The sequence below is a fragment of the Eurosta solidaginis genome, chromosome 2, assembly GCF_040869045.1.
Source record: "Eurosta solidaginis isolate ZX-2024a chromosome 2, ASM4086904v1, whole genome shotgun sequence".
NCBI classification, from domain to species: Eukaryota; Metazoa; Arthropoda; class Insecta; order Diptera; family Tephritidae; genus Eurosta; species Eurosta solidaginis.
Window position 1 is genome coordinate 172,385,733 of NC_090320.1, and position 22,819 is coordinate 172,408,551.

The following is a 22,819-nucleotide window of genomic DNA, read 5'->3' on the forward strand; positions in this document are numbered from 1 at the left end:
CGAATGTTGGCTTTGGATTTGCGTTTCCACGTCCCGTTTGCCATTTATAAAGCTCTGGATTTTTACTCTCTCGGTGTATTCCACGGGTGCGTCCGCATTTACTAGATGAGTCAGCTTTTCGACATCCGAAGCAAACTCCTGCAACGTCTCATCCGCTTTTTGGTAGCGATTTTGCATCTCAATTTAGTATATCTGCTTTCTAGGCTCGCTTCCGTAACGTCTCTCGACAGCGGCCATCAATGCTTTATAACTGTTCCGTTCGTACTCTGGAATTGTCTGTAAGATTTCAGCTGCCGGCCCTTTCAATGCCACGAACAGTGCAGCAACTTATTCTTCAGCATTCCAGTTGTTCACTGTTGCAGACTGTAGCTTAAAGACCTGGAAAGGAACAGGACCGTGGAAGGATGGTGTTTTTACGTTTGTATTACTCGCTGGAACAGCTGGCCGATTTAGTTGTAACTGCTCTATACGACCTTTCAAATCATCGAATTCTGCCCAAAATGTATCTTTTTAGTTTATGTTTTCTACTGCCATATGCGTGTGTATTGTGAGTAACTACTTCGTCTGACTAAAACATGTGTGTATGTGAGATATCTTTTCGCCGCCAATGTATGTGTATAAGTGATGATTAAATTGAAGTGTTCGTGTACACAAGGGTGGCAGCTTGCTTTATTGTTGTTGTGTCTTTATTTACTAACAGCTTAGTGATGCTAATATTCGCCACAATGTCATACATTTTACCTGTTAACTTTATATACTTTGTGAATTCATTATTTTATGTTCAATAACTTCGTTTTCATTATTTTGATTTTTCAATTATCAACATTTTTTTTTCTGTTGAAAATATTTATAAAATAAAAAACGTACATTTAGGCGTTTATTATAGTAAAGCATTTGTATATTAAAATATAAAATAAATGTATTGGTGCGGCGTTTTACCTGTATTTGTATTTGTATTTATTAGGCAATTCATCCCAGCACAACAATTTGACAAAAATTATTTTACAGTGCTAGTCGGTAAAAGGCATAAAATAGGAACAATCTAATCTTGAAACTTAAAGCTAATGACTATGGCTAAGCAAAGGTTACAACAAATAATATATTTAATAAATAGTAAATAGATAAATAAAGGAATGATAGAGTACATTTGCTTAGAAGGAATCAGTATTTTAATTGTCTAGGTTATTATAGAAACTTGTTAATTCTTTATTGAAGAGCAGAGCATTGCTTATAAGCCTAAGTCTAGAAGGGAGCGAGTTCCAAAGACGTATGGAATTAATGAAGAACTGGCGATCAGATATTAGCATACGATGTCTGAAGTGGGTAAGGAGAACAGATCTAGACGGCTGGAGAAAATTTAGCCTCCGATACAGATAGTCAGGTTCCTTCATATATATTAATTTATGTAGCGTAGTGAGCGTTTTAAGTTTAATAAGGTTATCGAAAGAAATGTTTAGCAACCTGTAAGCATGTTGAGAGACGTGGTCAAGTCTTTTCAACCCATAGACGTATCTAGCAATGTTGTTATACACAACATTAAGTTTCCTATTACATACATAGTCACAATTGGAGTAAACCTCACAACCATAAAGGAGCGTAGGTATTAAGTACGCTTTTGCTATTAGTAGACGAATATGTAACGGAGTAAAATATTGTGTAAGCTAGAGTGTACGAAGCATCCCATACACTTTTCCCACTGTGCGGAAGATGTGATCTTTCCATGTCAGGGTTTTATTAAAAATTATACCTAGATTTTTTGCCGTGTCAACGTATTCTATAATAGTGTTGTCTAAAATTAAATTTTCCATTCCACTTTTATCTAGTGACCTTCTATGAATGACTATACATTTCGACTTCTTAGGGTTAAGACATAAGCCGTTCATAGAAGCCCACGTACCAATTTGACACAAATCGTAATTTAAGTTATTAATACATGAACTGGTACGATCACTAGGACAGCACATATACAATTGTACGTCGTCAGCATAAATGTGAATATTACAATACTTGAGAACACCAGGCAAATCTTTTATATACAAAACAAATAACAGGGGACCAAGGATGTTGCGGGTGATACAATCTACAATTGGTGTTGCGGTTGTTACAATTGCCTTTGCGATTATGCGGTGTAATCCAATGAATTAATAAACCAACGCAATGAAATGCTTTACATTTATACTATTTAATTCTAATTTTATTTAATGTACAAAAGATATGAATTTAGTTAGTTTAATTGTGGCGGCACTAGTGCACTGTATAGCAGAAGGTAAAAAAGCAATAATAAAAAAGAAATAGGGATAACACAAACGTCAAACACACAAGCTTGATGTGATTGAACGTTAACCCTTGCACGACTAACATATTATAATTTATGATTTTAAGATATGCAAATTCGAACACATTATACCTCCGCTCTTGAACTATCTATGATAGGTTCAACAATATTAAAAATTTACATGGTATCAATAATAAATTACAGCATAAAAGTAAGTATACAATGCAAGAATCTCAAAAAAGAATGAATTTGATTTCCATGAAAAGATGTATGAATCTATGAGTCTGCCGTACACGACAGATACTCCTTGGTTGCTAATAGGCAAAGTTTACCATCGGTCTAACGAGCTCTCCAATTGACGTCTTCAAAGTAACAACACGTACACGTCCGTCTGAACCGGGATGGCATTTTATGACTCTAGCCAGCGCCTACTTCGTCGGTGGGGTTGATTCTTTAGCTATAGCAACTACATCGCCTTCTACGAAATTATGTGAAGGGCGAAACCATTTTGATCGACGCTGTAAACTGACGAGATACTCCTCTCTCCAACGGCGCCAGAAATACTGTGTCGCAGCGGAAATTACCTGCCATCTCTGATAAATATTTCCACGGAACCCTTGACCCTCAGGCTCCGGGAGCGACTTGAGCGGTTCACCAACGAGAAAATGACCAGGAGTTAAGACTTGTAAGTCGCTTGCTGTTTTGTAGAATTGTTCCAAAGCGGCCTAGAATTTACGCAAGCTTCAACGTCGGTCAATAGCGGGTTAAATTCCTCATAGGAAAGCAGAGTTTCACCTAATGCGCGCTTTAAATGATATTTTATTCTCTTTATGCCGGTTTCCCAATAACCTCCCATGTGCAGTGCAGATGGTGGATTGAAACGCAACTCGATGCTTGAGTCGGCGAAAAACGATTGCAACCTTTCGTCAGCCATGCGAAATTCGTACCATTATCTGATGACATGTGCTTACAATAGCCTCTGCGGTATATGAACCTCTTGAAAGCGTTGAGAAACGCTGGTGTCCTCAGGTCGCCAACAAATTCCAGATGCATAGGGCATGTATACATGCATATAAAAGAACATATGTATCCCTTAGTGGCCTTTGCTCCTCTACCATCGGTGAATTTATACATGCACGGGGTCCTGCAAAATCCACAGATGTTCGAGTAAAATAGCGAGAAAAAGTAGTACGTGGTTCAGGTAGATCTCCCATTGATTGCTTGCCGAGATTACGATTCAAAATGTGCACTGTAACGCATTTGTGATAAATGTTTCGTATCAAGCTTCGAGCTCCTTTAACCCAATATCGTCGTTATAAAACTGTCTGCATGATGCGAGGCCCAGCGCGTAATGTATATTTGTGGATATCATTACTACATTCTTTAACCTTCCTCCAGCGCGTAATTTTCTCATTTAAGTATGGCTGCAAACATACGAAACAGCTACGCAGTGGAATGGGCTTTTTCGCACTGCAATGAGAGATCTCGTTAGAAAAACAGAACGTTTGTGTATACCTGATGCAGCTCGGCTTCAGAGATCTCTTGGCAGGGGAGCCCCGACTCGTTTCGCAGCGTGGATTCGAGTGGCAAATCGGGCATTATAAGCAAATCTTAAAACATTTGCAACTATACGACGTAATTTTGAATACGACGAATACCTCGTCATAATTGACCAATGCTCGCTTGAACTCGTGACATGCGTGGTGACATTGTTTCTAACGCCCATCTCGGTTGTATGCTGCTCTGTTGGCGTTTGCTGCCAGAAAGGCTTATCGCCTTTTAAGAACTCTGGACCGTTCCACCAAAGAAGATGATGGAGTTATTCCTCTGGAGGCACAATCTGCGGGATTCGACTCCGATCGAACATGGTTCCAACATTCAGCAGGCAGCACTTCTTGGATGTCAGCAACTCGGTTTGCAATAAACGTCATCCATCTGCTGGGATGTGCTTGCAGCCACGCCAACGTAATTGTCGAGTACGTCCATGCAAATATGGTATAATTTAAAACATGCCAACTCTGATGAATGTTCCGCACCAATTTAGCGGCAAGATGCACCGCATAGCTCGAACCGCGGCAGTGTGGTTGATTTGAGGGGTGCTACCTTACTCTTTGATGAGATCAATGCGGCGGTAACTGTTCCGTCTTTTCTTACCGTCCGGGTGTATGCAACCGCAGCGTAAGCACTGTGTAACTCCGTGCTCGACTCAGTCGTCCCCAGGCCCAGCCAATGGTTAACCCTTAAATTTGAAAAAATTTCCAACTCAGAGCGATGTTCCAACCACTTTATTGCAATAGCTTCGGGATTAATGTCATTCCAACCGACTTTGTTGTGCCAAACCTCCTGGAACCATATTTTCGATTTAACCACTGCGGGAGAGAGAAGTCCCAGGGGATAGAATAAGGTGCTTGCGTCCGACAAAAATGCTGTTTTTGTCATAATTTTAGGGGGGTTTTTCAAATCAACGGTGAATGTGAGATAATCTTCCTCTGTATTCCACATTACACCCAAAGCGTGGATCACTTTGCTGTCGACTAAATAGTGTGAAATATTTTCTGGCGTATTCGAAATTTTACTGTTGAATTCTGCACAATTCGAAGCCCATTTCCGTGGCTCGAACCCGCGTTCCTTTAATATGTCTGTTAAGTTTTTTTTACAAAATTACAAGGTCGTTTTTTGATAATGTACCAGTAAGGAAATCATCCATATAAAAATCCTTTAAGATGACGCTGACAGCTTTCGGACAGTCGATCGTCGACTGATTTGCGGTTACTTGCAGGGCCTTCACGGCTAAGTGGGACACATCGGTTACACCATAAATTACACATAACATGCGAAAATCTTGTGCAGGTAAACAAGGATATTGGCGCCATACAATACGTTGTAAGTCGATATGATCCTCAGAAACGCGTACCTGTCTTTACATTTTTCCTACATCCGCTGTTACAGCATATCGATGTGTTCTGAAACGCGTCAGAATAGAAAATAAATCCTGCTGCAATTGTGGACCGACGACTAAAGCGTCGCTCAGAGAATTTCCGTTGGTGGTTTTAGCAGATTCGTTGAATACAACCCCCAACTTAGTTGTGACGTTCGACTCCTTAACGACGGGATGATGAGGCATATAAAAGCATTGGTGAGTTGATTCCTTTGCAGCTTCCATGTGGTTCATGTCGATGAGTTCCTGCATGAACTCATTGTAGCGCATACGAAGATCATCATCACGAGCCAACTATCTTTCGATACGCAGTAGTAGGGAATCACCTAAAGAAATGTCAGACTTCAGTGGTAGCTCTACAATGAATCGCCCGTCGGATGCTCTTCTATGCGTTCTTTCAAAAATCTCTTCACATTGACGTTCTTCAGCAGTGAGATGGTGCTTTTGAGGTCCTTCCTCTAATTCCCATAACCTGGTAAGGGCCTTATCTAACTGTACGTCGCAATGCAACGACTGTAGACAAGTCGTAGCGGTTTCGAATTCATCGACACAACCAAATAACGTCCAGCCGAAAACGATTCGTTGAGCCATGGGTGTACCAGGTGGCCCCTTCAGGAATTCGGGGTAAAGGAGCATTTCCATAACGTCCATGCCGATATGTGGATCGGCTAGAAATAGGCCTTGTACATGTGACCACGATGCAACTGCTACTGCTTGGTTTGGCAAGTCACTTGTAATTTTGGGTAGAATTGGCCCATTTACAGAGAAGCATAGATTAGAACAATAAGAATATAGGGAAAGTTATACTTCGCCTCTTGAGCGACCACCTTGCGATGAACCTATTCCCGTAACGACTACTGCGGATGCCTTTCATGGTAGACCTAAACGCAAGCCTCGGTTACGAAGGAGGCATGTGAGCCAGAGTCGAACAGCAAGCGAGCTCATTGCCAACTACCAAAGCAATCACGAACTTCGACAAGTGCGGTTGCCAACAGCACAGTTTTCTCCTTTCGGATCTGCGGATTGTCCACGGAATTTGAAGACGAAGAGGTCAATGCGGAAGCGCGGCTTGTAGACGAATCAGTAGTAGCGGTATAGAGTTGCGATGCGGTGAAATGAGCGGTAGTTACAGCGGCTGCGGCGTTGGGCGTAGAAGTAGTATGATGCAAAAGCGTCCAGATAAACTATTATATTTCGCTTTGTAATGACCTGGGCTCAGGCAATTCGTACACAAACCGGATTCCATAACAAATTTTGATTTCGCGCTTGAATCGAGATTTCGGAGCTTTTCGTGTTGCTGAAAAATATCCATTACCCCTTTAATCGACTCACCGGAGTCACTCGCTACCTTCTTCACGCTCGACATGGCTCTGAGATGCCCCTCCACTATTACACGCATTACCTTATAGCGCGTTTTTAAGAGCTCCCAAGCTTCTTCATAATTTGCGTCACATATTTGAAACCCGATTATAATTTTCAAGGCGTCATCTTTCAAACAGCTTCTGAAATAGTGGAGTTTTTGTCCGGCCGTCAATGCGGTGTTGCGATCAACCAGCGAAGAAAATGCGTCGAAAAATGCCAATAATTCCGTCAGTTTCCGGAGAACGTAGGCAACTCCATTTTCGGTAAGCGTATTGCAGCAGACACTGTCGTCGTTACCGCCGGCGTTGATCGTACCTCCTCGCGACACTTCTTCATTATGTTAGGACTCGATAAGGCCGTTGTATACCATGCCTCCGCTTGTATTCTGTTGTTTTGTTTTACCTCAATACTTTCAGTTCCGCACGAGATTTCAACCGCATCCTGTGCAGTATTAAAACGGACCCACTGCTCATTAAGTAGTTGTAGGTAGCTTTTCACATTTTCGGCATCCATTGTAAGCGATTCATCAGCAGCCTTCGTCATATACCGCTTGATACCATGGAGTGCGGAATCGCGAGTTTTGACGGCGTTTGACATTTTTGAAATTGATTAGTTTTATGAAAAGGTTATTATTTTGTAAATTTTTCCTTAAAAATTAATGTACGAATGTTCATATAGTATGTAAGGATATCTATGCTGACATTTTGTTTGTTACTGTTGCAGATGGCAAATCAAAGTTAGTATGGATTATGAAAAAAAAAACATACGAACGACGTGTGTAGAGAAAATTCGTAGAGGGCAAATGAAAGTTAAGTTACGGCGGTTTTCAAAATATATGATAACTTTTCGTATTGCAATATATGTATATATATTTCGATTTTATGCAATTATGAATTTTTAAAAATATATATATATATTGGTGATTTTATACTGCATACTGGTGAATTATGCGATTCGGTTCGATGGACCATAAATGGTGCGGCGTTTTACCTGTTGCGGGTGATACAATCTACAATTGGTGTTGCGGTTGTTACAATTGCCTTGCGATTATGCGGTGTGATCCAATGAATAAATAAACTAACGCGATGAAATGCTTCACATTAATACTATTTAATTCTACTTTTATTTAATGTACAAAAGATATGAATTTAGTTAGTTTAATTGTGGCGGCACTAGTGGACTGTATAGCAGAAGGTATAAAAAGCAATAATAAAAAAGAAATAGGGATAACACAAACGTCAAACACACAAGCTGCGGTGTTGCGATCAACCAGCGACGAAAATGCGTCGAAAAATGCCAATAATTCCGTACAGTTTCCGGAGAACGTAGGCAACTCCATTTTCGGTAAGCGTATTGCAGCAGACACTGTCGTCGTTACCGCCGGCGTTGATCGTACCTCCTCGCGACACTTCTTCATTATGTTAGGACTCGATAAGGCCGTTGTATACCATGCCTCCGCTTGTATTCTGTTGTTTTGTTTTACCTCAATACTTTCAGTTCCGCACGAGATTTCAACTGCATCCTGTGCAGTATTAAAACGGACCCACTGCTCATTAAGTAGTTGTAGGTAGCTTTTCACATTTTCGGCATCCATTGTAAGCGATTCATCAGCAGCCTTCGTCATATACCGCTTGATACCATGGAGTGCGGAATCGCGAGTTTTGACGGCGTTTGACATTTTTGAAATTGATTAGTTTTATGAAAAGGTTATTATTTTGTAAATTTTTCCTTAAAAATGAATGTACGAATGTTCATATAGTATGTAAGGATATCTATGCTGACATTTTGTTTGTTACTGTTGCAGATGGCAAATCAAAGTTAGTATGGATTATGAAAAAAAAAACATACGAACGAAGTGTGTAGAGAAAATTCGTAGAGGGCAAATGAAAGTTAAGTTACGGCGGTTTTCAAAATATATGATAACTTTTCGTATTGCAATATATGTATGTATATTTCGATTTTATGCAATTATGAATTTTTAAAAATATATATATATATTGGCGATTTTATACTGCATACTGGTGAATTATGCGATTCGGTTCGATGGACCATAAATGGTGCGGCGTTTTACCTTTTGCGGGTGATACAATCTACAATTGGTGTTGCGGTTGTTACAGTTGCCTTGCGATTATGCGGTGTGATCCAATGAATAAATAAACTAACGCGATGAAATGCTTCACATTAATACTATTTAATTCTACTTTTATTTAATGTACAAAAGATATGAATTTAGTTAGTTTAATTGTGGCGGCACTAGTGGACTGTATAGCAGAAGGTATAAAAAGCAATAATAAAAAAGAAATAGGGATAACACAAACGTCAAACACACAAGCTTGATGTGATTGAACGTTAACCCTTGCACGACTAACATATTATAGTTTATGATTTTAAGATTTGCAAAATCGAATACAACATGTGAATTGTTATTAATTAACCGTGATAACAACCAATACATTTAGGCGTATTTAAATAAAAGTTTTTATATAGTATAAAAGTGCTTTCAACCACTACATTGGCGATCCTGCCAGTCACAACAGTTGTGAATCGTGGAAATATTATTTATTATTATTTATTCGGAGAAAATGCGTGAAATTAATTATGAACGACTGTCTACTAATTATAAAAATAATTAGATAACATAAAGGGGAATAGTTAAACTAAACAAGAAACCTTTTTGTGTGTGTGCTGAAAATGTTGCAACGCTGACTGAAGCGAAAAGAACAGTCAAAGGAAAACGAAGAACTGAAAGTTGCAACAGATGCAACCACAGCATTGTTAGTGATTGTCAACATTATAAACGCAAGTATATTATCATCAGCTATATTAAAATTACATGCAAAAACAAAGGAAACGAATTTGTCAAAAACAATAGCTTTTCTAAATTTACTCATGGATTATTCATGAATAAAAGTAAACAGAACAAAGAGAAAGGCATGACCAAAAAAAATTGATTGAAAAGGAGGGGACATCAGAATTCGTTTTAGAGGTATGGTTCCTTCGGCAAAGTTTCTTATTTTGATCCCTAGAATACGATTTTCACAGAGCAATGAGCGATTTTTAAATCGAACCGCCCTAATGTAGATATATTATTATTATTATTATTAGTGTATACTCTTTCTTCTGGAGGTTCAGAAGAATATTTTCGTATACTTTTTGAACGAGTGTCTGTCTAAAAGTATAAACGAAATAAATGCATTTTTGGTGTTACTAGAATTAATTTTCTAGCGCATAGTATTTCTGAATTACGAGTTGGAGTTAAATATGATTTAATTAATAAATCAAATAAAAACTGAGCCTAAACTCTAGTTTGGGATGATAAATCTATTAAAGCGTTTGAATGCATTAAAGACAAATTTGCATCTAAGGTCGTGTTAAATCATTTTACCAAAGATGCATGTGAGATAGTACATGTGGATATCTTCGAAATCCAAGGTGAAAAGTTTTTATCCTGTATAGATAAATTTTCAAAGTTTGCAAAACTATTCCACATAAAAAATCGCTCAGCAGTTACTCTTCGGTCTAAATTGGCTAAGGCAATACACTATTTCACAACCCCCAAAATGATAGTGACGGACAATGAAAGGGGATTCATGACCCCCTTAGTTTGCAACTATATTATGGGGCTTGGGAATAAAATTGTACCAAACACGAATCCAAAGAAGTGAGGTAAACGGCCAGATTGAGAAATTTCATTCAACCCTGATAGACATTTTCCGATGCCTGAAAGGAGAAATTCGCAATACTAGACCAAAGGAGTTTGTTTACATATCAGTAGACCGCTAGAACACAACAGTACATTCGGTCACGAAGAGAAAGCCAAGCGATATTTTTTTTAACAGGACGGAAAGGATAAACTATCAAATGTTATCCGATTTCAAGACAAGGTTTCATAAAGAAATTAGGGAACAGATAAGGAAAAATCAGGAATTGAGAAATTCACGGGCAAACAGGAAAAGGAAGGGACCTAGGAAATTCCAGCCAGGAGATGAAATCTATGCAAGCGACAAACAGATAAAGGGGAAACAAAAGGCGATCTATAAAAAGGAAGTCGTAGGGAGGATAACCGGGTAACGCTAGTGACAAACACCGGGGAAAAAATTCACAAAGCACAAGTAAGAAATCCTTGAATCCCCTCATATAAAATCAATAATAGAAAGTAATCAATGGCTTTGGCAACAACATAATATCATTTGGCAATAAATAAAATACAGAGAACTGCAAACAAAAGAGGCAAGAAGCCTACGAGAATCCTCGAAGCAAAAACAATGGCAATCAAGCAAAGTCGCTTGGCAATATTCAATTAATTGATTGAACTGCGAAAGAAAAAAAAAAAATATGTCTATCCACGCAGAAAAACTAACTAATAAAGAGGCCAACAGAAAAAATTTATTTAAATAAATGGCCCAATAATTGCTTGTCACAAGTAAAAAAGGCCCAAAATAAAAAAAAAAGAAAACAAAAAAAACAATGATTTCTAAAGAAATGGCCCAAGAATTTTTTCCACAACTAAAGAGGCCCAACAAAAAAATGAAAGAAATTGCCCAAAACTGTTTTTTTGATATACCCTTATGGGGCATCTGGAGAAGGCTACATGACTAACCGCAAAATACAATGACCTGTGGTCTTTGCCAAAACACACAAAAATCAGGGACGGTAAAATTGTATAAAATGAAACGATTGAATTAATTTATATGGTTAAGAAACAAAAAAATAAGAAATGAAGAAACAAAGGAAAAGTTTTTATACTTTTTGTACTTGTAATGGGTAGAACATCATAAGGTGGAACCACGTGTAACTCTAATTAGAACAGTTCTAACTGTATCCTTGCAATGAAAAATTCAAAATTTTGTTTTCCTCTCCTTTCCTCTTCGGTGAAAAGTTCTAGACGCATCATAGCCGGTTCTGCCTTTAAATGCTTTTGCCATAAGAAAAAAAAAAACACAAAAAAAATATTTTTAAAAAAAAAAATTTTTGTTGCTTAAATCGTAAAAAAAATTTGTTAAAAACCAGAAATAAGGACGAATAATTGTAGTCATGAAAAATTTAAGAATCCAAATTACCGTCCCCCGAAACTAGAAAGTCTTAGCACTTTAAAACAAGTAATCTAAACCATTATATTTTTTTATGGCAGTTTGGTATTAATATCTGGCGTTTCTGGCCTGAACATTTACTGCTGTAACTCCCCGTTGGTGACTATAGAGCATGGGTATGGTTGGATCCTGAACGGACATTTCAGTTTAGTCCATGTGGTCGACCTAAACTACTTCAACACGGCTTTGGTCAAATTGATGGAGTCAACAGAGCACGACATTACAAGCAGGGCTGTGGGGACTGTGTTACAATTCCACCTAAATCAAACTAAGCCGCGTTTCCACGAACTACAAATAAGCAAATCACGAAGGGTACGTTCCATTGACTGGATTGGTTCTGCATGGAAGTGGATAGCTGGGTCTCCAGATGCAGCGGATTGGGACTATATTCTTCGAGGCATGAATGACGTGGTAATAAACAACAATCACCAGTAGGTACCGGATCAACGAAAAACTATTCAACGGTACCCGCGAGGCAATCGAGAAAGCAAACGAAGCGATGCTCCATATTAACGCTATAAGCAAAAATATTAGCGAGGAGAATATGGAGCTTCTTGACCTGAGAAAAGTCCTTATCTTAAAGGAACAGGTGTCAGAAGTCGTCCAAGCGTGCCAAATGGCGAAATCTGGCGTAATTAACACAAATCTTCTTGATCGAGACGAGATTGGAAGGCTCATAATGGAGGAATATTCTCTACCATATCAGAACACCATTGAAGCCATAGAGTACGGCTCGGCCTCCGTGTATTCAAACGGTAGCACACTTTTGTACGTACTATCAATGCCAAAGGTAAAACCAGATGGCTACCGACTCCTAATAACACGGACCTCTGTTATAAAAGGACAACACGTTGACCTCAACTACAAAAAATGCTAATAAACGAAGTTGAAACGTTCGGATTAAACGAGAATTTCCCTTCGATAAGCAATACAGCAATTTGTTCTCCCAAATCCCTGACCAAACTTCGGGAAGACGGGTGCCTAGCTAGGCTAGTTAAAGGTGGCGATGCCAAATGCCACTTTGCACCAGACAACACCAAAACCGTCGAGATGATCACAGACTCAACAATATTTGTTACAAACTTTGAAGGTCTCTTACAAAGGAGGAACTACTCCACATCCCTAAATGGAAAGTACGTCATTCTTTTGAACAACGAAACAGTAACGGTGGGAAATCAAACATTTACCAGCAGATCAGTACGCACAGCGCAGGCCCTGCCACCGCCCTTGGTAAACATCACGAGCGAAGGACTAAAATTGAACCTTAACTACATTCACGGCCTCAGCATGGAAAATATTAATCAGCTTAAACAACTTGGCAATAATTTTCACCTTTCGATAATTTTTGACGCTCTTGCCTTGGTCATTCTGGCAGCCGTATGCTACATTATCTGGAGAAAACTCACTACTACAATCAGCTTTCCAAAGCTAAATCAGACCATAGATCAGGACCAGCCAGGCCATGCAAATAATCCTTCTGAAAAAGGAGCTCACCTGCGGGACGCAGATGTTTAAAGGGGGGGGGGGGGGGGGTACTTAACAAGGGGGCAGACACACTTACTTGTAAGAATGTGCTGGCACCACACTTCAACAAATACGAGCAAAGCCAACGCAGGTAATTGATCCGATATCATATTGCGAAAGCAGACAAAATGTAATTCATGGGAACTGCAGCGTAAGCGATATGATATGCAGACAAAATGCAAGTCGTGTGATTTGCCACGCAAGCGATAAAACTCTCTCTCCCTTTTTAGCTTACGTGTAGGCGGTTCTTTCCAACCATTCATCCATACTAAATGTCGCACGATTCATGTCATCGGTATCGCGTTCGCGGAATATGTCAATATATGATTTAGTCTTAACCGCACACATCAGAAAATCATCAAAGGTAATTTTACCTTCGCGTGATGTATAACGACGTCCCAACGCGTTCAACACACGATTATTTAAACGATAGCCAGCTGAATTGAGCGCATCACGCAGTTGGAAACTTTCTATTTCACCATTATGATCACGATCATAAAATTTGAAAACGGCCTTCCATATTAGAAAAAATTCAAACCTTGTGGGCGTGTCTCCACATCACGATCAGCCAAATGATAGATAGCAAATCCGATCGTTAAACATTCCATGCCACGATTACGTTTCGAACGCCGATTCTTTTGAATCAACGCAACTATAACGGTGCATTTGCCATCATCATCATCTTCATCAGGATCGGTTAGCGTTATAACATACTGCGGATTACTCCAGAATGTGTCGAGGAAATTACGGCAACCGCCTGCGGTCACATTAGCAGTCCATTCACCTTCGAACATTTGCATTTCCTATTTACGTTTGCCATCATGTTGTTGATCTTCAGTTAGTGAGTCTGGTGAGAGATTACAAATTTCAACACGATCGAAATTGTTGAGAAACTCTTTAAAGGGCATCCAAAATTAGCCATCGGCATCGAATGTGAGATCCAACTCTTGCTTTTGTGCTTCGGGTATATAACGCCATTCAGGTGAATTATCACTAAATGGACCATTCCACTCAGCATTATTACCCCATGGATTGCGTAATCGTATCATTGGTAACTTCCCATGCCTATTTGGTGTGTGTATACCAATCATACATACCCGCGATATCGAATAGGCGTGTCCACGTATGAGGCCTTGTGGTATTTCAGCCTCAAATACATTCGGATCGGGTTCTAATGAGCAACCCATTAAAGAATTACGATTCATGGCTTTATCGAGTATGTTGAAAAGATTTGGCGGCGCCTCTTTCAAGCCATACCATTCAGTAATACCGCCTGTAAAGTTTTCCATCGCTTCGCAAGTTGTACCGCCTTTGAGCGCCTCATACGAACCATGCAAGTTAGCATAGGCTTTCTTCAGTAATGCGCTCCAAAACTCATTACGTTCGGTTGAATGCATATAAATTAATTCACCACGATATGTGGATAAACGATCATCCACCACAACCTCTACCCATTTGCCATATTGCCGGAATGAGAAATGAAAGATACCAGCATAATTTTCTTGAAAATTTTGATCATGTGGCACAACCCGAAAGAATAAATTCGGATCGGAAGTTAAATTTGCTGCTGCTGCCAGAAGCCAACAATCGCCCAATTCACCTTGCTGCACATCAAAACGTAAATAGCCATCCACGAAGAATTGCAGATCATCGGTTATTTCATGCGGACGCAACCATTCAATATAACGATCGGGGCGTCGTGAAAACATTAGTGAGTCATTGTTTGCTGGAAAATCGGGATCTTCAAAAAGTGTATCATTATCTAGACAGCTGTTTCGTAGCGTATCGTATGGCACATGTGCGTCATCTTGTATACCACGCGTTTCACGTATCTTCTCATTCATCCAAAACATATTCTCATTTGCGGGTACTTTGACCGCCGAAAATGGTATCTCTGGCACCCCCACTGATGGTTCTTCATTGTGCGTTGGTAGCGTTGGTAGCGTTTCATTTGCTGATTCACTCACTACACAGCCACCACCACCACCATATGTTGGCATTGCACCATCTGGTAGCGTTTGTATTGTTGGATAAAGGCTGGATGGTGATGTTGGCGGTGGCACACTATATGGTACGGGCATACCGCCTGGCATTGATGTTGGATAGGGAAGCGCTGGTGCTGTCGCCGCACCAAATGTGGGATATGCTGGCGCTGCATTAGAAGAACCAAAGGCGGACGGATATGGCGCCGCCGCTGCTGCTGCATATGGTTGCGGCATCATGCCACCAGTGGAGTAGGGTACATTTTGTGCTAACTGTCCCAAGGTAGGATATAATGACTGTTGTTGTGGATATGGTGCTGTTGATGCTGGTGGATATGGTGTTGAATTTGCTGCACCTGGTGGCATTGGCATGTCATAAGTTAGACGTGCTGCATCCGCATCTGGTGGGGCTGTTGGATAGGGCAGCGCTGGATATAGACCCGGGTTTGGTGTATCACTATCACTACGTTCATTTTTGTTATAGCCCAATGCTGCTAAGTTCACTAAACCAATTCCTGTGGAATGTAAATTTTTTGGAAAATAGTTTCTTGGATTGTACATTTTTTTGTCTAGTAAAATAGCGCAAAGCTCTAAATTTAAATTTTGTATTTCTCTTTATTTTCTTGCTTTAAAAATTTGACACTATTATAAATCGATACAAGCGCATTGTACTGGGACAAACGTTTCACTTCATCACACAGTTTCCACATACTAGTTTCAACGCATACAATGACACGAGATTGAGAACTGTTTGCCGTCAATGGCTGGTTGGCAAACTAGCTAGTCGTGTGAGTCAACACAGCGTCGCATGTGCGAGTATTTTTCAATTAGTTGTAGCTAAAGCGGGAGTCATTGGTGCCGTATGTCGCATCGCTGTAGTCGTATCCCTAACGTAATCAGCTGTTTATTGTTTCGACGGTAAACCAAAAACCAATTGGTTGGCTACGATACGGTTACGACATTAGCGGCACCAATAATCAATTGCATTGATTCCCATAAGGTTGGTCGAATCAGCTGTTATAAGGTTACCGATACGGTTACCGATAAAGCACCAACCAAAGGGTAGGTACTGCTGTGATTCACCACTACGAAGGCGAAATATGCAAGTAAGCGAAGAGAACTCCATATTTTTACTTCTCTCAAATTGTTTATTTCCATTTTTATACTCAGCTGAGCAGAGCTCACAGAGTATATTAATTTTGTTCGCATAACGATACCCCGTAACGGCATAAACTAATCGAGATATAGACATCTATATATCAAAATGATCTGGGCGAAAAAAGAAATTCATTTAGCCATATCCGTCCGTCTGTCCGTAAACAGGATAACTTGAGTAAATTTTGAGGTATGTTAATGAAATTTGGTATGCAAGTTCCTGGGGACTCATCTCAGATCGCTATTTAAAATTAGCGAAATCTGACTCTATCCACGCCCACTTTTTCGATATTGAAAATTTCGAAAAAACCGAAAAAGTGCGATAATTCATTACCAAAGAGGAATAAAGCGATGAAACTTGGTCGGTGGGTTGCCTTATGACGAAAAATAGAAAATTAGTAAACTCTTGGACAATGGGCGTGGCATCGCCCACTTTTAAAAGAAGGTAATTCAAAAGTATTGCAAGCTGTAGTTTGGCAGCTGAGTATGTAATGTTCGGTTACACCCGAACTTAGCCTTCCTTACTTGTTCATTTGCTTCTTTGTTCACATTTTTTTACTTTGTGTGAGCACTCAAAGGTAAATGGTGAGTAGCTGCGCAGTGTTGAATTAAATGACTAAGTAAAGCTGCAGTTACCCACCGACGTGTGTAGCGTAAGTATACGTATGTCGTACGTACACACATTTGAGCGAAATTTATGCCCGTAGTGGCAACGAAAAAACGTTGCCATAGACCTGTTTGAATGCATGCTTATGGAAACATCAACTTTTTCTATTTTAATTTTTGATGTAAAAGGCTGGAATTAATATTAAATAAGTATAAATAGATTACATATTTATAATCTGCACTTTTACATAATTATTTTGAATTATTTTCACACTTTTTCAAACTTTAATTAGGTGTTTTTGCATTAAACTGCAAACGGTCAAAAATTAGCGCACAAAAGTTTACTAGGCAACTCTGTCTAGTGAGAGAGCGATCAGCTGACACGTTCTTACGGAAAAAATCAAAATTGTTTTGATTTCTACGTTCCGTGCTACGTACGTACGTGCGTTGCACGTAGGTGAGTTTTCGTTTACATTGCACATTCATAAGACAGGTCGTGTCAGCTGACACGTTTTTTGTACGTACGTTCGTGGGTAACTGCAGCTTAAGGTGGCGTTCAGTGGTATCAATTCTTTACTGGGCAATTCCTCGAAATTGTAAATTGCTGATTGATTTATAAAAGTTGGTTCACCCAATTACATTGGCTTAAGGGAATAAGGTGCGCGCTCATTTCACCTAAATCAATCCACCCAAGCATCCTAACCCTTGCAACTTTTATTGATTTTTCTTCTTCTTGCAATGATAATGATCCGCATATTGATCCGGTAACTTTCGGAAATAGCACCAAAAGGTAGCAGCCTAACCACATCATCCAACCCCCGCTTCCATGAGCAACTTAGGGTCGCCAGATTCTCGTCTGCTAAATAAACAGGATTCGACACGGGCAGGTGAGGTTGATAATTGGGTTTGAGAGGCTTAATTGCGATAGCAATCCCTTGATATGATTGCGCTACACAACCACTTGAGTCCCTTAGTATATTGCCATTTTTGTTTAGCACCTCTCACCAAATAGAGCGCCATACGGTAGCACAGATCGTATAGCTAAGTTGAGCATATATGATATAGTCTCCAGTTCCTACCGAAAGTCCTCTTGTAGGTACAATAAGTTGGCAGAGCTTTCTCTGATCACTTCTCAACATTGCGTTTCCAGCTAAAGCGCGGTATCCACATTGTAAAAAACGAAAACTTCCATACAAAAATCGTTCATAAAAAAATATTTCGTTTATCAAGTGGTATTCAGCTGACTCAGAAGGGGGCCCTGGTTTTTTAAGAAATATATATGCGGTTCATTATTTCTCAAGCAACGACCCTGTAAAAACATAGTTGGTTAAATACCAAGGATAACAGTGACTGTATTTATGAGTTTTTCGTATGGAATTTCCAATTCTATTTGGGCGTAAGTGTTCTTTTTCTATTGTTTAGTGTATTATCTTTTAACTTAACTTGCAGTACTAATTCAAATATGTTAATTTTTACAAATTTTCTTATAATGCATTGCTGAATCTGACTTTCGTGTCTTGCAGGGAAGTGACGCCACTTTATCCTGAACAGAGAGATAAAGAAAATGTCAAAATTACTTAGCTGCTACTACTTTTGACACAAGATATACACAATTTTCCTTGAGCGTTTTTTTATGATGTGGATACCGCGCTTTAACTTGGAGACGATAATTATGCCAAGATATTTCGCTACAGAAATTAGTGACTGAAGAGGGCACAGCGTCGAAACTGATTTGTATCAAAACCAAATTTGGTAAGTGAAGGCGAGAAATCGTTCCAATAAATGAATAAATAAATGTAAGGCGCGATAACTTCCGAAGAGATTTTAGGCGAGCTTCTCTTCCCATTTGCGCCGTGCTGCTTTTAAGTTTACCTACAAAATAGTGGGAGTGTTTTATGCCGACTCCGGGCGGCATCTGCAAGGTAGATGAGTTTTCGCTGAGAGCTTTTCATGGCAGAAATAACCTCTGTGTGCTTGCCAAACACTGTCGAGGGGCGATCCCGTTTAGAAAAATGTTCTTCAATTGAAAAAACTTGTTTCTAAAATTTTAATGTTGTTTTTCCCGGGCAGAGAACCCAGGATCTTCAGTGTGGTAGGCGGAGCACGCTACAATCATACCACGGCAGCCACGGTGAGATCATCAAATAAAAAGCCTTTTTCAAAACTTTATTTTGGCTACTACCTACCAAATGTAACCCTGCGGCTGTTGTTAGATAAATTTTAGTTCTAGTAAATGTTGTTTATATTAAAGAGAAAAAATAATAAAAAAAAATTTTTTAAGTTAAACGGTTTTATTGAAAACAATACTTACATTAAGTAGTAATAATACTTAAAGATAGAAAATAATTAGGTAGGTCCTAGGTAGTAGTCTTCACACTCCTCATCAGTCTAGGGCGTTGATCAGACAATTAAATAAAAGCGTTGGATGCGTCAAATTTCTATTGATATTCATATACAAGACCAACTGAACCTTAATCAGGTTATGCTACGCCTCACGCAAATGCATGAGGGGGGTACCCGTGTGTCCACTTACAAGTTTTTACCGTTACAAATGCACAGTAACAAAATTCATAAGTAAAAATTATTACAGATTGTGTGCTGATCAGTGAGTTACTTACTTATTGCGACAAGCTCGAGAAAACCGGTAAGTGGATCCTGCTACCTATGTTATACTGCAACCCCCAAACGAAGAAGAAAAACGCAAAAAGTATGCAGCATCTGCAAAACCAATGTGCCTGGTACATTCGGTGACAAATTGTATCTGTACCGTTTGCGAGTAAGAAAATTAGTATATGTCTACAAAATACAATATTTTTTGTTTAAAGATTCATGTTTTCTAATATATTTTTACAATCCGCAAAAAAATTCCCTATTAAAGCAAATAAATTGTTAAATATTTGAAGGGTACACGGGTACCCGGTTATGCGTTCGCGTAGGTGTCGACCTTGGAACTTATATCTGGGAACCCCTCAACTGAAACCTGCAAGCATTGACTTAAACGATACAAAAATACTGTAGTTTCCTAGATTATAAGGTTCAACACTCTAGTGACAGTGGTTCTGGGTACCCGGTTATGCGTTCTAGGATTAATCATCATTTACCCACATACATACAAGGCAACGAAGAGATAACTCACACACAGATCACACACGGTCATCAGTTGAAGTAGTACTCACATATATGTACACGCGTATTTGGCTATGCGAGAGGCTATAAACTACAGAAACCCACGCGACGAGTATAGTTGGTAACCAAGTAGAAAATTCTAGCAGAAGAAACGTCTAGACATTTGGGCACAGAGTATAAAAGCAGTGAAAGCTGAGTAGTCAGTAATCAGTTTGATTTAAGCACGCTATTGATTGCGAAGTATAAGTGTTATTGTGAGGTACTTTCAAGTAGTCTAATAAAGACCATTTTGCATTATTGAATATTGGAGTTATTTATTCAACAATTTAGCGATACGAACGTTAGTAGAAGTTTCCCTAAATTCGTTGCACTATAATGTTATTTGGGCCTAACCGTTAAAACCGTTTAATTTAATAGACCCAAACCCCCTATTCGGCTAATCTCTGTACTGTATAAGTATGCAGAATGTTCAATGATAATCAAGTTAAATCAAGTTTGGGTTTGTCTTCGCAAAATTAGCATAAATAAAGGGAGTTTAGTATAGTTTTCCATAGGAAAGAAGTGGCCTAGAATGTTGAGCCATTGTACATGGACCTGCAAAGTGTTAGTCCCGTTTACATTGGAAAACCACTGAACTCCAGTCAGTCATGACATAGACTAAGAGGGAAGTAGTACAACAGAGCCCGCACCAAGCAGTTCTTAAAGTTTTTGTTGCTAGTACGCTTTATTTTAAGAGGAATTGAAAAATGTAAAAGGGAATAGATGGCACAAAAGGAAATGCCAGGAGAACTGAATTCAAGATTTCTGCAACGTAATTCAATAATCAGAAGTCCGAAATAAGAAATTGTTCATTTATTAACAGATATTCACAAAAAATCAAAAAATTACTCTCAAACGGCTGTGAAACTGGTGAAAATTGTATCCGCGCAAAACGCCCATTTAGTTAATTCTTTTCTTTGTACAACAAAATCACCAAAATTACAACAACCACATGAAAGTCTTAAACCTTTTTTTATGCAAAAATCTCTTGACAGAATAAAGGTATTACCTTGCCGCCTTCGGATTATTGCTTACGACATGTATTAAAAATCGACCATTGAATACTTATTTCTATATTTAATGCCAAAATCAATATGGGATGCTACTTTTTCCTCAAAAGATACTAAAATATCAAAACTCACATATGTATATCTATAAATGCGGAATAATCTTAATTGAAGATTTCGCATATGTGGAGCTAAGTAACCATCGCACATTTTAAAATTGTGTAATTTTCGTCACAAACATATTTCAGTATACGCTTTCTAGCGATATTAAATAAGTTCCTGATTTATATTTGCTTGTCGGGGAAGCCCTTTTTTGTTTAATTTCTCGCAACTTTTGTCAGCAGACCACCAATTTAAAACCTATTTTAATAAGTTAAAATTGCGCTCATGTCATTTTACATTTAAAATACTTTTTTAGAGATAAAATAGTGTTTAAGTCGATTATAACAGACTTGAAATGATACTTAATTTAGAACCATGTCTAAACCAATAAAACTCTCTTTTATTTCGACTATGACTACGGGCCACTGTGTTTACTGATCAAAGCCCTTAGTTTTCGCTCTCAATTTAAAAACTGAACGAAGTCCACGACAAACCAGACATCTTGAATTTATTGCACAATTTACAAGTGATATTCAGCATATTACTGGGCAAGCAAATATGGTAGCTGATACTTTATCTAGGGCATTTGAAATAGAGGCAATTCAAAATTCAGAACTTAATTTTAAATTTTAGAAAAGGAACAGCAACAAGATGATGAACTAAACAATCTTTTATCTCAACAATCATTTGAAATTCCGCTTTTTTGAAACCTTCTGCTAAGGTTCGAATCGCTAAACTGTTGAATAAATCACTCCAATATTCAATATTGCAAACTGTTTTATTTAGATTACTTTGGGAGTAGTACTTCACAATTATACTACGCAACCAATAGCATGTTTAAATTAAAACTGATTTCTGACTACTCAGCTTGCATTGCTTTTATACTCTCTGTTGCTTCATTAGCATATTTCTCCTTCACCTTCTAAAACTTTTGTATCTCCTGCTTTGTTAACATCTATATACATCTATATTTGTAGTTTATGTTTTTCTTATAGCCATATGCGGGTGTATGTGTGAGTAACTACTTCGGCTGATGATTACATGTGTTTGTGTGAAGTATCTCTTCGTTGCCTTCATGTGTGTAAATGATGATTGTTTTGTTCATGTACAGAAGTGTGGCTTGGTTTAATGTTCTTGTTGTTGTGCCTTTATTTATTAACAGTTTAGTGATGCTAAAATTCTCCGCACTGCACCCGACCTAAGTCGGACCATTTTCGATCAGACGATTTTCTGATCTAAATGCTGCCAGCCTTTCCAAATAAACCACTTTCATTTTGTTTCGTGGTTTGCCAATTGTTTGTATGCGGTAAACTACATCGTTGATCCGTTTTACAACTTTGTATGGGACTCGTATGGCGGTCGAAGGTCATTGCTAAAAATTACATTTGCGGTAGTTTGGCCCGTTGCCTCATGCACTGCCGATCAGTAAGCCATCAAGAATAATGATATGTGTGTATCCCACTCTTTATGAAACTAATCGACTACTTTCCTTAAGTGCCACTCCAAGGTTCTATTCCACCATACCATCGCACTGTGGATGCATTGCTGTTTTCCGTGTTTTTCGAATGCCCAACTTCTTACACATTTCTTGGAACACAGCTGATTCAAAACTT

General features: G+C 38.8%; 1 pseudogene; it reads right to left on the minus strand.

Annotated features, from left to right (window-relative positions):
• Positions 1-13,710: 13,710 nt before the first annotated feature.
• Positions 13,711-15,732, minus strand: LOC137242456 (calpain-B-like; annotated as a pseudogene).
• Positions 15,733-22,819: the final 7,087 nt, after the last annotated feature.